The following is an 18177-nucleotide window of genomic DNA, read 5'->3' as shown; positions in this document are numbered from 1 at the left end:
ATTACTCTTAGACATGGCGGTGTAGCTGCTCCAGATGTGTGGTCAGTGACATATTTTTGCAGAATGGACAAATTCTGCAAAGCTTCATAAATGTCTCCTCCAGTTTCGTATCCATCAGGGATAAAAGTGCAACATGTTTCCCCGATCAGCTTGCAAACTCCTCCTTGTGATGCTGTTAGCAGGTCTAGTGTCAGTCTGTTCTGCAGCACCATCGTTCTGATGGCCTGCTGTTCTCCTGCTAAGGCGGTTCCCAGGGTCTTAGTCAAGTTGATGTGTCGTAGCAGAGCATATCGGTTGATTTCCACATGATCCCGCACCTCGGCAACTCCAATGCTGGGGATCAAGCTCTGTAAGAATTTCACTCCTCCTCAGATGCGAAACTCTGGTTCCTTTACTGCTTGGTGCCGTCCGTGCACATCCTGTCTGGTAATGAGTCTTTGTTTGTAGTATCATTCGGTAGCTGTAGTTGGAGCGACAGTTGAGGCTCATCAGTGTCGCGTTACTGGCACAGGTTTCGTTGAGTGAACAGTCCATACACTTCCTCTCGTTCCTCGGTGGGCAGAAAGTGTATATGTATTTGCATAGCAGTCAGTTTTATTATTCAAGTAAGCTGTAGTGTTCATAAACTGCCACCAGAAATTAGTGGCATAGCCATGGGGAAACTTGGTGTACTTTCCTTTGTCATACAGTGTCTGCCTTTTCTCCATATAACGTGACTTGTTGTCCCTCACGGAAGCAAAGGTGAGGAGCCCGGCCATGGTCAGGGCCGCTGCAGTTGTTAAGAGCCACCACCTCATGACGACGGGACACACCCTCCTGTCGCGAGTAGACCCCCCGGCCAGGAAAGCTGACCCCTCCACCGGGCGAGATCACAACAAGTGGGCAAGCCTGCCGTCAGCTGTGTTTAGATGGCTTCACTTACTGGCTCTGATGGATGCAAGATGGTCGTTCCGCTATTTTGCAAGCTCCAGTTTTTCCTTTGGAGCACTTTGATCAGAACCCAGTCACCGGGCTGTGATCTGCAAGACACTTGATAGACATCATTACATTCTTCGTCATTTACAATCATCTCTTTATTTTCCTACAACTTAGACATACATTTTGCTACTGAAATTGTATCTGCCTTTTTCACTGGGTAGATTTCTGGCCACTTTGAGGATACATCTATAACCACTAGGGTGTATTTTTACCCTTGGCATTCATTTAGCTCAATAAAGTCCATATGGATTGTGTGGTCTCAGGTTTCCCTGAGCATTACATTTTTGACACGTCATGCATGTTCTGACAAATTGTTTTGCTGAGGTTTCAAAATTTACAGTGTAGAATTTACAGTGTAGAAATGAGAGTTGACAATACTGGTCAGTCCCCCCGTTGACAAATGCGTACAGCCATGAGTCACTAATGCCGCCATTTTGTGGAGGAATTTTGGCAACACTGGCTTGCCATAACACATCATTAAGTCGTTTGTCAGAACTGCACCGTGTTTTAGCCATTTTGCCTGCTCTGCTGTGCTTGCTGCTTTTTGTTCATTTTTCAACACATCCAGTGGAATCTGATGTGTGTTTACTGCCATCAATGTCATGTTTGCCTGTTGTGCCGCCTATTTTGCTGCTCTGTCAGCAAAATTGTTGCCTGTAGTAATGAAAGAGTCAGTAGGCGTTGTAAGAGGTTGGCATGCTGGTTTGCCAGTTGGTGTAATCATTCCTCTGGTTTTCCAGATTTTTTGCAAAATGATGCACAGCAGAGAAAACATACTGGCTGTCTATATAAATGGTTATTTGTTTATCTTTGTGTATTTCACATGCGCAACAATCTCGTGTGAAGTGACCTTCCTCTCCACGGTTCTAGCAGGCGTTGTCTCTATGTTATCTGCTGTTTCTGCGTGGCTGTCTGCAGCCTTGGTGTTTGTGACTTTGCTCGCCTCTCTGTTCCTGATAGCCACCTGCGAATTAGTGTTTTAGTCTGTTGTCAACAGTCAGCCTTATTTTTAAGTTACAGAATGCTTCTCCCTTTTTTTGTTTTTTGTTTTTTTGTTTGGGAGAATAGATGCAACTCTACATTTTCACTTAAGGCAGTTTTAGATAATTTCTAGTTCTTCAAACAATGCATGGATCTCACACATTTCAAACTTTCAAGTTAGGGTTGTTTCCCATTTATACAAATATATATATTTAACTTTGCATTGCTCACAGCTCATAGCTCACAGCTCTAAACCTAGGCATTTTTCAATCATATGCCTAATCACTATGTGTCACTGTGATTCTCAAGTATGGTCACAAGTTCATTTAAATTCGTTTCCAAAACCAACAAAATAATCAAACAAAACCAAAAAACATAAACGTGTCAGGACACAAAAGAAAAAAGAAAAATGCTGCCACCCGAACAAGGCAGAAGTCTGCATATGTTGGCTTGTAATAGCATGCAGCTTGTAACATGGTAGACTAATGTGCCTGTGTTAATTCAGCTCCATATTATTGTGTGAAGTTGCACTGGGTTGGGAGTGGTTTTGTGTGTGTCACATTTTTGGTGAGCCAATGGCTGGAATGAGGTTGGAGTAATTAGAGGCAGGTGTACTTGATTGCACTGATACACCGGTCTTCTTATAGCCCACACTACAAACACTGCTGTGTTGTTTTGTCTCTCTGTGCAGGTATGTAATGTGATGAAATCAGATATGTTTGGGATGGACGGGTTTTGCCCTATGAATTTTATATTAGGTGTGTCGTTTTGTCTCTCTGTGCAGTCCAGGGCCTATTATATGCCACAGCCTAAAGGCTGCAGGGTTGCAGAGGCTTGAGTGACCACTGGCTATATGCTTGCAGGGTGGTGGGTCTCCAAGGACAACTTCTAACCCTGTTAAAGGCAACAGGTGGAGTGCAACTTGGCTGTGTGGCATAGCTGGCTCTGGCCTTGGGACTGTGTGTTTTTATACAATTCATAAGTGGGACACTGGACTGTTTTATCTTTTATCTCTTGATATATTTTTCATCAATAAATTATCTTTTAGAATTTTATTGACTGACATCTTTTTGCCCATGACTGAGACGGTTGGTCAGACCTACAGTCTTTCTTTGGGTGTGTTACAGCAGCTTCTGCTCTAAAAGAAACAAATAAATAAAAAGAAAAGAAAATGTGTAACATGCTCATCAGCTTAGCAGTGTCTACATATTTAATTCAGCTTCTCAATCCTGTAGTTGTAGCTGTTGTCTACAGGGTTTTGCTTATTGGTTGTTATTATAGGTGTGCTCTATATCTCAGCAATGTGTCATTCTAGGATGATAGGTTTCAAGCTGGTCAAGTGCCTCTATGCACTTCATTAGTTTAGTTATTCTCCGTATTGTCTTCATCTCACATGTCATTACACTGAGTTTCAGCAAACCTTAAGCTTGATGCAGACTACTGCTTAACAATTATCCACCTCACATCATAACCGATTAAGGTGCCTCTTCATATTAATATTATGTCATTGTTAATATTATCCTCTTTGTCTTATATGACAGCAATAGCATATTATAATATTTTATCAGTGTGTACCACTATACACTGAAAAAAAGGGACTGGCCATCTCTTGGATTTATGTAAGCATCTTGCATGTATTTAACACAATTGCCTCATGTTTTAAAGTTAAATGTAACTATATAGTGTAAAAACTACATGATATGCAGAAAGGGTGTATTAAATTGTTCATATCATGTTCAGGTGAAGTAAGTCAATAAGATAGCAACGTTAAATCTCGTGAAACCACGCGTGATTTCATCTCGCGGGCTTTGGATCGTGGTTTAAAAAATGCATCCATCTCAGTCAAGTCAAGCCAACTCTACGTTTTTTGGTATGTCTTGATTTTTTGAATTAATGTTTACCATATTTCAGCCAAATGTAGTTAAACGTCTAAAGTGCCGCCATGTAACATGCTAAAAAAGAGCCGTTAGCTTATTTGCTGTTTTATCTGTTGTCAAAGAATTGGCGCTTTTTCATTTGAATTTGTTTTTGGCACAAGAGCCGTAATATCACATTAAACCTAATTACGAGGCACTCATAACATAATTTGGTTTTCTGTGTGAATAGATTTGTCAACTGACTCTTCAGTTACATTGTGTATTTACTGCACCGTGGTGTTAGTGAGATTTTGGACATTGAACAGCTTTAGCTAATATCATCAGCGGTATTATGCTAGCTTACATCCCTACCCCTCCTGCCCTCACCTGCTGTCCTTTTGTTTTTGTTTTTGTTTTTGTTGATGCACATTGAGAGACCACATCTATTCTGCATTTCACCAGGAGTCAGCTGATGGATTGTGGGTTCAAGGTGTTATGGTAAGAAAGTATATTCTATTTTCGCTTAAGGTTTCTGTAACTTAATTATAATAGGTTTTGTATAATTATTAGGTGCATGCATACTCACCCTATTAAAACAACTGAGAAATCCAAAATCTGCCATAGGTTTAACTTATACCTGTATGTATTGTCAGAAAGGTGATTACTGGACTCACATTAATGCACACTTGAACTGAAATGAGGTTGTAACTTGTGGGTTCTTGGGTTGCAAATCAGAAACAAACATCTTTGGATTTTTTTTTAATCCCATAAGATCTGGAAACACAGTTTTTATTCAACAAAACATTACTGATTAACCAAGCACAGTGCCTGCTGTTATTTCAAAATAATTTTATGTCATTTCAGATGAAATGCAGCATTCCAGTGCATCCCAACCATGCCTTTACAGTCAAGGTTTCTGACGGAGCTGAGTTTTTCTCTGACAGTCTGCTGAAAGTGTTTGCAAAGTGATCGGGGGAACAGGGCACAAAGCTAAAGGATGTAGCTGCCATAATGACAGTAAGAACTTTAAAATTCTTTAACTACAAAGTGTATATGTATTGCATTAGGTCAGTAAAAGATTTTTATGCTACATCCATTGAAACAGTCAACTATTACCTGTGAGTACTGATTCCACTAAAAGGATGCCATAATTTTCGTCATGCATTTACTGGCCCACTGAGAAAAAATTATCTTTTTTTAAAAATAAATGTTCTGGAAACTATATATCCATAAAGTTGATGTCAAACAGGAACTTTTGATATTGCTTTGTAGATGCTGGTGTTGCATGTTGACTGGTTTAAAAAGTCAAGAGTTTTTGTCTGGGATCATTTTCTTCTGTGCTACTGAAAAGTTCACAAATCTCTGTTTTCTTTGTTATAATAGTCAAGGATGACATTAATGCTCGGAGTCCCTCATCAAAGTGCTCCGCATCTGTGTGAAAGACAATTGCAACATCTTGGTGCAGGAGTTCATGGTGAGTGTTTTATGAGTAGATTGTGGCTTTGCAACATTTAAAAATGCATTTAGTTATCCACTTGATCCTCATTGGACTGGTTAGGACCAGTAGTCCTCTTTAATAATTTGAAGTTCACATGAGGCCTGGTAGTGAACTCGGCCACCGGCCCTTGAGGCCCCACCCCTGTATTAGGGGTCACATCAGTGTGAAAAAACGTTAAATTTGTCATTCTAGTGAACAAAGGAAAATCCCACCAATATTTATATTAGCTTTTGTTTGGAAAAAAAAAAAAAAGACCAACAGCTAACCAAATTGTGGGGCTGAAAGTCTAAATTCTAACATCTTCTGAGTGACAAAACCTGGATTTCTGATGGGCCGGTGACTTTCTAACAAAAACTAATGTAAAATTGTGTTTTTCACCCTCTCTTAGAAACTCTGTTAGACCATGAATGGCAGCATGGCAGGCCACTCTTTGGCTATAGCTATTTACTATGTTGCTTGCATTGGTTTAAATTACTCTAACATTAGAACTGGTAGATTCAAAAGAGATGAGTTTAAAAGGGAATCTTAAAAAAATGTTTTGTGTTTAACCAGGACTTGACTGAGGCCACTGCACAGATTGAGAAAACCACAATGAACATCTGTCTCCAGAGGATGCACCAGGCAATGACTTTTCTGATGTTGGCATCATCATCGAGGGTATAGTAGTTCTTCAAGATCTGGATAACGTGACCTTTGCAGTAGCCATGCTGTTTGGACCTTTTTTATTCCTTCAATATGAGTTACCCATCACAACTCTGCTACACTTTTGAGGTGATTCAAAGGGTGGTAATGGAGTTGGAAGCAACTCAGCTCTCAAGAAAAGCTCACAACTAAGACAAAACTGCTCCTGCAACGAAGCTCACTGTTATGCATGTGAGGTGACCAGCTCTAGGTGAGAAGACATTTAAATCTCACACTTGTTCTGCTGCATTTTTGAAGCTCAATTCCAGGAACAGATCGCAGGGTTCATTTTTATAAACTCTGCAACTGCCATGAGGACGAGCCGTTTTTTTGTTGTTGTTGTTTGTTTTTCCTTTTGTTCTGTACAAGTTCTCTGTTTGGCAGCATTTTTAAATTTCTCTTTGTATTTTTTCTTTCTTTTACTAGTGAAGAGATGTAGCATGAACAGTTATGCAGTCTAAATATCCCATATGGGTCGTGTGAAATGGTATTTTCAGTTTCATTCAGTTGAAGTAAGGAACTTTGAATATTTCTAAGTGTGCTGTTTTGAACCAAGATGTCACAGTATGATCAGTGCCGTAATTTTTGACAGTCACTGTATCAATGTTATTTTTGCATCTCTTGAATAAAGGTTTTGACCTGCAAGTGCTAATTTCTTTAGTTATTGGGGTAAAATGGGTAATGTTAATAGGAAGGTGTTTGCCAATTCAGTAACCTAATTTAATGTTAATGGAAACTAACATTACCTCAAATTGTTTAGTTATAATTGTTGTTTAACTGAATCTTGACATTAGAGGCCTTAAATAGAATGTTTTGTATTGTTCTTTCCCAACATTTTTCAAAAGAAACAGTCTAATTTCTTTGCTGTGATTGATTCCAGAGAACACGGAAGAACTGACATTATTTAACTGTTGATTTATGTAGATTCAGTAGTGGAGTAATGTCAGTTTAATTCTTTACCTACTGCAGTGAAATTAGACATGTTGTTTTGAAAGGTTACTGGTGGATGCCAGCAACCATCTTGGAAGAGGACAATATAATCTGTTATAAGGCCTCCATTTGAAAATTGTGTATTTGATACTAGAATATAATAGCAAAATGTAATTTGAAGATAACATGTAGTATTTAAGTGACCAAGTAGTATTGGGTAAAAGTTATTGAATGGTGTTGGGATAAAGTGAGAAAATTGTGAAGGATTAAAATATTTCAAGAGCTCAAATTACTTCATCAAAACATGTTTAAGTCACATTTTATCAACACAAATTGCACAGATTTATTGAACATGAATAAATTGTGTTAATTTAACTCAATTGTTTAAGTTGCTGCCAAAGCAAAACATCTGTGTGCAACAAATGTCCACCATTGAATTAAGTAAATCCAACAACATATTTTTTTCAGTGTACTACTCCTGAGCCAATTTGATAGTTAGGATCATCTTATTCAGCAAACAGATAATTTAGAATTCATCCAATCTGCGGTCACATTTGTTCTCTCTGTTGCATGGCGGACCAGGCAGTTCTATTATAATATATTATTTATATTTTATTTTGTATCCATCAAGGGCTTCAGATGACCTGCAGAATCATCCTTTTCCCAAGGTGGAGACAGTTACCTTTTCACACACTGTCCTTGGCTGAACAGTGACACAGCCTTAATATACTTTATTTATGTTATTAAAATATTTTCGTGTGAATTATCTGCTTTATATTCATTTTATACATGCTGGGCATGGTCATCATGCCAACTGTGTTTCATTGTTAATATCACTTTACAGGTTGTTATCCTTGCTATTATTAATTTCAAATACTCTAAAGATCATTTCTACTGTAATTTTCCCTTTGTTTATCTTTATTTCGTACTCTGTTCTCCCGACTGTTTATATTTTGTTTTCTTAAATCTCTCAGTTTACAGACACTGTTTTTGTCCGGCGTCTGGACTTTTCTTTTCTCACCACTGCTCGTCAGCAGGAGTGAGTTTTAATTTCACTTGCTTGATTACCCATCTTATTTATGTATTTACTTATTTTTGTTTAAGTAATATATACACGATACAGCTGCTATCACCTTCGCTGGTATTAGAGACGAGAGTGGTTGCTCACACGCCCTTCTACTTTCGGACTATTTCCAAAAGCGGTGTGAACTTTACGAGACGGAACTCGACCGTTCTCTCAACTCACCAGCACGTCAGTGAATAGCAGTAAAAGAAAAACACAGTAGGAGCAGCTCAGTCTCTTATTGGACCGTGAAAATTCAGCTTGCTCCGTTAGTTACAACAATACACACACACATTCACATTCACACCTATTCGCGCGATCGGAACCCTTATAATAAGGGGAGCTGCCAGTCTTTCTGTAGACGAGCTACTTATTCCCTAGACCCTGTCTAGACCCAGCTGGGGGAGCTACCCAGAGCTCCAAACCTAACCCACAGAAGTGGGGAGCTTCCAGTCGACGAGCTCCAAGCTACCAGCCGACGAGCTACTTTAAACCCACAGAGGTGGGGAGCTTCCAGTCGCGACGAGCTACTTTCGCTATTTTAAATTCCCTGAATTTAAAATACGCTTTTACGCAAGATTGTGTCAGTGTGTCTGTATCTACCTGGTCGGTGTCGCCGGGTCTGGTCCACCTCGATCGGGCCCCACCACCGTGGGTCGCTTTCTAAGACGTTGGCCAAGACCCGAATTTAACGCTCTTGGTCTTTTTCCACACACCTGGTGTGTGGGCTGTCGACAGACGAACAACGTGGACTGGTCACGGAGATGGGACACGATGGAGGTGCTCCGGCTCCGAAGGACCAAGAAATGTTGGGGGAAAACTCTGTAAAAGACCCAGGAGAAATAAAGACACAATGAGACAAAGTTACTTTCTTTATCAAACGTGTACACGGGTGAGCTGCTAAGAACAACTCACACCATGCACAGTGGCTTGGTAATTTTTATAGGCACAGAGCACAGAGACAGTGAGAACAGGATAACAAATAATAAACAGATAAAATAAAACAACTCCATATATGGTGCTAGTCTCGTCAGCAGAGAGCTAGGGAAGATAAAACAATCTAAAACAATATGTCCCAGAAACAAGATGTGTTTGCTGGGAAAGTCTAAAAAGATAATTCTAAACTAATCTAACCATAGGCAGAGGGCAGACAAAAGGCATCTTTGTACATTTAAAAGAAGGTAAAGAAACATAGAATCATTTTTCCTGTAACATGATGTCATTCACCTTGGGCGATTTAAACAATGATAATTATGACAAGGGGAACCTCTCGCAGTAAATAATACAGTTCAAGACTCACTGCTAACAGTTCAATGTGTGTATTGCACACATCCGGGGTCCCAGTCTGCTCTCACACACCTGGTCCAGGAACTTTTTTTATGCAGCGTTTCATGTCCTTGTTGGCGTCGCAAGCTCGTCCATCTTATTCACCAGCAATCTGACGTTACCAGTCACTACTGACAGGAGAGCAGGACGAAATCTTTTCCTCTCCAGTCATCCTGCTTTCCCGGCTCTGCAGCCGTGGTAGTTCCTCTTGATCATCGTGGGGATGACGTGCTGAACGCCAGCGCGGCTATGCCATCTGAGTCCCAGCAGCTGTAGCCAAAGGAGCAGAATGGCGTCGCAGTCATCACAGAGGAGTTGTAGTTTTAGGAGAACTGCGTTTCCAAGTGAATAAAAGATTACTTGACTGTGCAAGAAGTATGAACTAAGTAGTGGAAAACAAAGAATAAATAAAAGGAACAAAAAAGAGTGAAGTAGCTTTAAAAAGCAGAGAGCATGCCAGACAGGCTGCCGTCCGAGACGAGTGAAATTCTGTTCAGTGCTCAGTTTCATCTGGAGCTGCAAAATGCAGTCAAAGCCTGGCCTGTCATCGTGGAAAATGATAAGATTCTTATATAGCGCTTTTCTACTCTCCCGGAGTACTCAAAGCACTGTATACAACATGCCACCTTCACACCCATTCTCGCAAGCACTTTCTCTATACTTAGTGCTTTCTAAGAACATTCACACACATTCATACTCCGATAAATACATCGGAGAGCAACTTGAGGTCTTGCCCAAGGATACTTGACATGCAGACTGGAGGAGCCAATGATCGAACCACCAACCTTCCAGTTATCAGTAGGTGACCTGCTCTACCTCCTGAGCTACAGCCACACCAATGCGGTAGGCACAGTGAACAGTGTGCTGTGGAGCGGGCCACACACTCGGACATATTATTAGATCTGGCTGTGTAAGCTGTCGATCCAGCCAAGTATTCTTGTCTGTTTCTTCTGGTGAGGTAATACTCAGGTACTTTAGTAAAGGGTCATTAGGTAATTTGAGCATTTGTTCAGGTGTAATGAAAGTGGGAGTGGCCTCGGTTTGTGGTTTGAAGTTGACACATGGTGCAGTTTGACCTTTATTGTACCCACTGTCTGTTCCTGTCTGATCGACTCCTATGATGAAATAAAAGGATGCTTGGTCTGCTGAAGAATGGGTTTTGAGTTTTAATAGTCAGTAGTAATGGGTTCAGACCAGTACCAGTCCCCAACTGGGGCCTAATAAAAGAAACTATTACTAATCTTTACCTTACCAGCTGTTGGTTTTGTTTGTGGGTCCCAGTACGCTGGCTGGAAATGACCAAAAGTTATGAGTTGCTGCCCTACGTTGAGGAAGGTCTTGTTCACAAGTGAGCAAGAGGGGAATGAGAGATCGACGGATGGATTGGGACTGGAGCTGCAGTGATGAGCCGCTGTACCAGTCCATCATGGTGAAGTCATTCAAGAGGGGCTCAGAGTAGAACTGCTACTCGTCCACATCGAAAGGAGCCAGATGAGCTGGTTCGGGCATCTCGGAAGGATGCCTCCTGGATGAGGTGTTGCGGGCATGTCCCAGGACCAGGACACACTGGAATTCCCCTGGATAAGCTAGAAGAGCGAGGTCTGAGGTTTTCTGCTCAGGCTGGCAGCCTCCACGACCCAGCTGCAGATAAGTGGGAGAAAATGGATGGTATAATTGTTTATATCAAATTTACAGTATTGTTTTGGTAATAGTGCGATAATGCAGCTCGATTGTCTAACTTGAGGTCTTTTCTGTAGCAAATCCAGAAGAAATATGTTGTGGAAAGGAAATCGTTTGCTTGGAGGACACCAGGAGTTCAGTGAAGATGGTCACCTGCAGGTTCAAGCTCATTGCATCTCCAACCCACGTCCACTCAAGGGAAGTTAAAGACTTTCTTCTGCACTTACTTTTGGATCACAAAAATCCATGACAGTCATTCAGGCAGTAATTCCTGGACTGGAAACAAGCCATCCTTAAGATATTACAGCATGCCAGCTCCTGTGTTTGAATGCAAAACAAATGTGTAGTTTACTCTAGAGACAACCCATATGGAAAAAAACTTATAAAAGACTTTCGTCAGATGTGGCCTACTTCATATAGTGAATCATATAAGGCTTCTATGATCTACTCATGAAAGTGGCCACTTTCTCATCACTTTCATATATTGTTTTAGGAAGTATCCAAAACATACAAGTTTCATTTATATAATTTTTCAAGGGGTCTTATATCTGTTTTCACTCTTGTATGCTTTTCATACAAGTTTCACACAAGACGGATAAAAACTTTATAAGATTTATATAAATCTTTTCCATATGGGAATAAATACTCGTGTGTGTGTGTGTGTGTGAGAGAGAGAGAGATTAAAAATAACAGTACAAGTAACTGAACAAACTGTAAGCAGCCTGGGAGATAAGAGGTAAACAAGGCGAGTGCTGTACCACTGATGCCAATAGATGCTTATCTGTGGAGAAGGATGCGGTGGGAGCAGCTGTGAGGTCAAGGAGAATCAGCTGCAAGCAGAGGATCATTAGTGATTTTTACTAGAGTTGTTTCTGTACCGTGAAATAAACGGAAGCTGAACTAAAACTGTCCATACAGGTTATTTCCAGTGAGATGATGATGATGATGATGATGAACCTGTGCAGCCACTATTTTTTCCAGAACTTTGGCTAAGAAAGGCAGATGTGAAATTGTCCTGAAATTGGTTCACAACCTTCCAATCTAAACATTCTTTTTCAGTATTGGGGTTATTATTGCAGTTTTAAGAGAAGATGGAACAGAACCAGATATAAGAGAGGAATGTATTGGCAATCAGTGGACCAAGAGAGGGGAGTGAGAGTTTAGTAAGATTAGTGGATCAAGTTTACACAATGACTTTAACTTAGTAATTATGGAAGATGGCTGAATTATTGTAGGAAGTTCAAATTTGGATAGAGAGGATGACAGTTGAGTAGGACAAAAAAATGCAGATAGAACAATTGACTATATCACAGGACGAGGCCAAGTGTTGGTGAAGAATCTCAGAAGCTGCTGTGGAAATATATTTGTTTGTTGTTCAGCAGAACAGTGTCCAGTATGTTGGCTGATAGACTTTTTGCATTTGCAAATAAAAGTTGGGCTGATTTTAACTCATTTACAGGATTTGTTGTTAATTATTCTGTTTGAATCATACCTACATACATAGTGTTTTGGGGGTTTTTTTTCCTGTCCCGTTTGGCTCTTTTGCCATCAGAATTATTGTCTAAAGGCAAAGAAAGATGCCCAATGGATTTACTTTACCAAATTGACCATCCCAGCCTTGCCATAATGGTCCATTTGATTCACCTTTTATTGTTTATTTTATTTATTATTTTCACTTGCTAGATACGGGACAGACTTGACTGGGGGAAAGAGAGGAAAAGAAAAACAGCTGAGAAGAGGGACGGGGGAGAAGGGCAAAAAACAAAAACCAACAGAATAAGCAGAGAAAAAAAAATACATATATTGATCACCTGTTGAGAAAGGGGAAAAAAGCAAGCAGAAGAAAACGAGAGCAATACAATAAACAACATCACAATGATATATGTGAATATGACAGTAAATACTAAATATTAAACATTATTGTGCAGCACATAAGATCAACAGAACACAGTGTGCTTTGAGGTAGGAGCCAAAAAGGGTGTAGTTTGTGGGTGTGATCACCCGTGTGTACACCTGTGAGCATGGACGCGCTTGTTTTTAAAAGGTTCCTTCATGTAATGATCTGCTAGAGGGTGTGGGGGGGCCACAGCCCCGTCCTCCAGGGTATGAAGCAGGTATGGAGGAGATCAAAACTCCAGACATCCAGAGGCCCCCAGAACACAAGAGACCAAGGAAGACCAACAGAGGGGCAGCCGCGCCACTGTCCCAGTAAGAGCTGAGGAGAGTCCCAGATGAGGGCTCACTCAGCAGCCGCGGAGCAGAAGCCAGGGGGAGTTGCAGGGAAGCGCCCGTGAGCTCCGCCGGCAGCCAGCTGTGCCTGAGTGACCGAGCCCCAGGCCGAGAGGCCGGGGGCACCCCACCTCCGAAGTGGCCCGAGCGAGCCCCAGGCTCCAGGCCCCGACAAGCGGCCGCCAAGGAGTGAGCCGGTGTGTACCTGGACGCCCATCCCCGGACACAAAGAACCACCAACGCACCGATGTCTGAGGGAGTCCGCCACTGGCAGGGGAAGTGGTGGTAGGGGGAGATAGGCCTCCAAACCTTGGAGGGCCTGAGATGTCCCCAGAGAGGTGGCGCCTGACACCCAACCTGACATATAGACACAGACATACAGGCACACACAGACACAAACATCCATTCCCACCCTCATGCTCTCATATGCACTTACTCCACACTCAACCAACGTGGAGACAGACATAAAGAGACGCTGTACACACGATCACACTCCCCAAGCGTACTCTACAAACCGGGTCTAGGTACCCTTGCCCCTGGAGGGGGGAACTGCACCCAGACCCAGGTGGTGTTTCCCTTTTCCCTGCGGTGGGGGGAGGCAGACCACCCCGACTCCGCAGCAGCAGGAAGGCTCCACACTCCAGACCGCAGTCGGACGGCCAACTCCTCCTCCTAGCCCCCCCGCTCCAGCAGGCCGCAGAGAATGGGGGTGAGAGAAGACTCCAAACCTCCCTCCACCCGCTCATTGTAGTGTTGATGCATGTTTGTTCTAAGGTGCAATTAAAACCCAGGAGGGCATGGAGCTACCTGCCAGAGAGCAGCAGGTAAGCGCATAGTCCCTCCTGCTAGCCCTCAATGTCTAAGTGTATTTAACATTGAGAGGTGGGCAACGATGCCAGGGGTGGGGTGTACACCCTGATGGTACTTTGGACTCCGTGTATCGTGCCCACCCCCAAGATCCTATATGTATGTGTAATGAGAGTGTGAATAATGTGAATGTCTAAGTTGTGGGATAAAATTGAGGCAGAGGCAGCCAGAAGGGGGGGGGTAGCCTCCTCTGCACCCTGGTGACATACCCCTACTCCAAGGTCCTGCATGTGTGGGTGGTTGTGGTGGAGCGGGAGGAGGGAGGCAGCTGGAGATGGGGAGGGAAGGAAGGGAGGAGCAAGTGACTCCTCCCTGGGGCCAGCTCCCCCGCTGACCCCAGTAGGCACCCCCATACTCCGCGACCCGCCAGGGAAAGGGGGCCCAGGCCCATCCAGACCGGGGCCCAGTGCAGCAGCGCCCCCCGGCCCCACAGAGCCCGGGACAGTCCACCCAACCCCACCACAGAGAAAACTGCACCCACCCCACCATCCACTCATCTTCCAGACTACATGAGACAATAGACACCCAGGCTGAGATCTTCCTCCACCTCTCCTGTATCTCCCCCTCCTGCAGAGAGAGTTCCTGAAGACAGACACTTCACAGTGTCCTCCGGCAGCTTCAGGTGGGTTTTGATGAAGCTTTTTACCGTGGTCTCCGCGTCCTCTCCAGCGGCTTCTGGAATACCAGAAAATACCAGATTATCACGCATGCTACGAGCTTGTAGATCGATAACTGTTTCTTTTATTTTTTTATTTTCTCTATTGAGCTGGGTAACATTTTCTGTGAGACATTTCACCGACTCCCTTAGCGTGGCATTTTCAGCAGCGAGCGTTTCCACCTGCTGCTGGCTGAACTCCAGGGATTCTCGCAAGCATTTAAATTCTCGGTGAAGAATCTCCACCAAGGACAGCCTTGCATCGAAACTGGACAATCGCTTGTCGATTGACTCCAGTATGTCAGCAATATCTTTGCCGGCTGGCGATGTTGTGCCGGGGGAATCTGCCGGGCGTTGTCTTTTCGACGACGGCGTCTCAGATTTGGCCGGGGAAGATGCACACGGGGTCTTCTTCATCACGAGATCCTGAAAGCAGAGGTGGGACCAAGTCATTGTTTTGCAAGTCTCAAGTAAGTCTCAAGTCTTTATCCTCAAGTCTCAAGTCAAGTCTCAAGTCAAGTCTCAAGTAATGTCAGGCAAGTCAGAGTCGAGTCTCAAGTCACTGGTGTAAAAGTCCGAGTCAAGTCACAAGTCTGAAACTTTGAATTTCAAGTCCTTTCGAGTCTTTAAAAAAAAAAGAAGAAAAAATAATGTTGCAGTTATGCTAAATGTAAATATTAGACCATGTAATTTTTAAATCTGTGTTTTTCTCAACACATGACAAAATAGTGAACTTAGAAAATATACACAAATTGTGAAATTGCACCTCTTTAAAATGCAGCTCAATTAAACCTAGCTCCAAGAATAATTTTCACCGACAGTTCTGAGATAAGCTGCATGTTATTCTTGGATGCGGTTGTAGGACCAGCTTTAAAATCGCATGACAAAAATATCATACATATTTTAAAAAAACTGCATCACCAACGTAGCCTGGACAACATTTGCTAGTTAGATGAAGTCAGCTATCTCATCTTAGCATATTTATATGCATATTTATAACATACGGTTCTTGGAGTGAGTGCACACACTCATGAAGTTTAGTAACTTCAGGTCACTGCAACAAGCCCAGGTACAGTTTACCGACGGATGGGTACAGGACCTTGAAATGCACCGTGTAGAAAGTAAAGACCATCGTACGTATCATAAGTTTACCAGTCTCACAAATTGTCGTCATAAATACACATTCATTAACCGTTTATTAATAGGACCTTTGAGCTCAACGGTAATTAATTAGTAGTGGAAATAATTTCTGGTAGCATCACAGAAATGTAGCAGTGACAATAATACTGTATGCTGTAATCGTACTGGGCAATTAGTGATACAAAACAACTGTTTTATCCTGTGAATAAAAGTATGTGTTTTTGTCAATGTACCATAATAACAGAAGCGAAACGCAATATTGTGTCAGGACAATTCACTATTTATGCACAATAAATAAAGGAGCATAGCGCGACCATTTCTGTTCAGCGCCAGACTTGCTTGTAACCTATATCACCAATTATGTTATGAAAATGACGCATTAACTACTAAAAAACACTGACCTTCGTGTAAATGCTTGGAGCAGACTAACCTGTGAGCTGGAGTGTTCTGGGACGTTATATTTGATCTTTGAATGGCTGCGATCCAGGCCATCCGTCGCGTCTTTGTTACTTCGGAAACATGGCTTGAACAATTTCTCTTCAACGACGTAATCCGAAAACAACCGATCTCTTTACCCGTCGGCTTCCCGTGGCTGTCATGCGACCGGCTATTGCAGTTAATAATACAACAGCTTCTTGCCATTTTTGTGTTTCTTTTTATCGCTGTATAACTGATTTCAATTGAAAGCCTGCGTGCGCTAGTACCGCTTGCCACGAGTTCCCAGAATCCTTTGCGGTTCTACCCGTGAATGACGTCACATTTTCAATCTCTATATAATATGCATGTTAAATTTTATATTTGGGGTGAAATATCAAGTCTTTTCAAGTAAACCGGTTCAAGTCCAATTCAAGTCCCAAGTCATTGGTGTAAAAGTCCAAGTCAAGTCACAAGTCTTAGAACATTTTTTCAAGTCAAGTCTAAAGTCATAAAATTAATGACTCGAGTCTGACTCGAGTCCAAGTCATGTGACTCGAGTCCACACCTCTGCCTGAAAGCACTGATCAATGTAATCTTGGAGAGCCTCTAAACTCTCCCCGTTGTTCTCCAGGGTGTTGGAGATTATTTAGACAAATATTGTTAGTTATGAGACAATTGATAAGTGTATTTGGTAAAATTGAAGCTTAAATGAATTTGTTCAGATCTAAACTACCATTTGCTTTAATTTTCCGCCAAAATCTCCGGCGTCTGACGTCAGTTACAACATGAGTCGCTTACCTTGTCCGTCACTTCCGCTTACCTGTCTCTCCTTCCTCCTCACACAGTGTTTCTATTAAGTGTTGTACCAGAAATATAAGAAAAATCATAATTTGATTTTAGTTGCATTTCTTTTGTGTGTAAGCAAAATTAAAAACGTTAATTTACCACAAATTGTTAATAAAATATGAAATGTTTCAGTGGGTATTGCACCCCAGAAAAATCAAGGCAATGAGTATGCATAATCATCATCAACAGCCTGATCATCAGGAGAGTTCACTCGTGACATAAACAAGTCTGACACAGAGCAGGCTTAATGGCTCCGCTGTCACTGTGAAATGAAGTTCATGACTCCAAATTTGAACAACGGGAACTGTTTAAAGTGGCCCTCAAAGTCCAAGCTGTGCATTTCTGATGAAGCAGAGACTTTGGGCCCTGCTGTCAGTAACTTCCCATTTTGACAAATGCTTGTTGGATCCAGAAAAAAACAATTCTGATGGATCAAACTTTCACACAAGCTTTAAGAAATAAAACTTGCTTCAAGGGTCTCCGTCTGCAGAAGTTCTTACTTTGATATAAAAAAATCTCAAGCTTTTGCATACAATTGATTTCACTTCACTTTGGTTTTATTACCTCTAACGTACCCCGTATTAGTCTTTTATGAGACTTCGTGGACAGAATGGTTTCTTTATTCGGCTGCTCTTGCAGAGCCACACTGACCCTGTGCACGTCGATCTCTGAATAAATTTCCTCAGAATTTAGCCTCCGGTAACTGAAAATGCCAGAAAACTGATTACAACCAGCAGTTTGAGATGATGGGAATATAAACTAAAGACAAAGGCTGTTTAAATGAGCGTGACATGTGTTCATGCTAAAGGCTTGTTTTTGCTCACGTGTTCAGAAACCCACTTTCTCTGTTGCATTTGCAGCATTCTTGCCCTCACTCCGCAGCACCAAACAACCAGGCAGCCAAGAAACTGAGAGTGTGCTCTGTAAATTGCATTGTTCTGAGGGGGAGTGTCCTTTCTATTAGCACAGGAGCTCCATAGCAGACTAAATAAAAGTCAACAGCCATAAGAAGACACTTTAAAACTCCAAC

The 18177-nt window shown here is 42.0% G+C and overlaps 1 long non-coding RNA gene across 1 annotated transcript; it reads left to right on the top strand.

Moving 5' to 3' along the window:
• Nucleotides 1–3835: 3835 nt before the first annotated feature.
• On the top strand, nucleotides 3836–6730 carry LOC309710577. Its single transcript, XR_014277743.1, has 4 exons — nucleotides 3836–4313; nucleotides 4680–4832; nucleotides 5199–5289; nucleotides 5866–6730. It is a non-coding gene; the product is annotated as an uncharacterized lncRNA (long non-coding RNA).
• Nucleotides 6731–18177: the final 11447 nt, after the last annotated feature.

Source organism: Aulonocara stuartgranti, assembly GCF_965226115.1.
Source record: "Aulonocara stuartgranti genome assembly, chromosome: 7".
Classification (NCBI taxonomy): Eukaryota; Metazoa; Chordata; class Actinopteri; order Cichliformes; family Cichlidae; genus Aulonocara; species Aulonocara stuartgranti.
The sequence above is the reverse complement of the archived record's forward strand: the minus strand, read 5'-3'. Positions and strand labels throughout refer to the sequence as shown.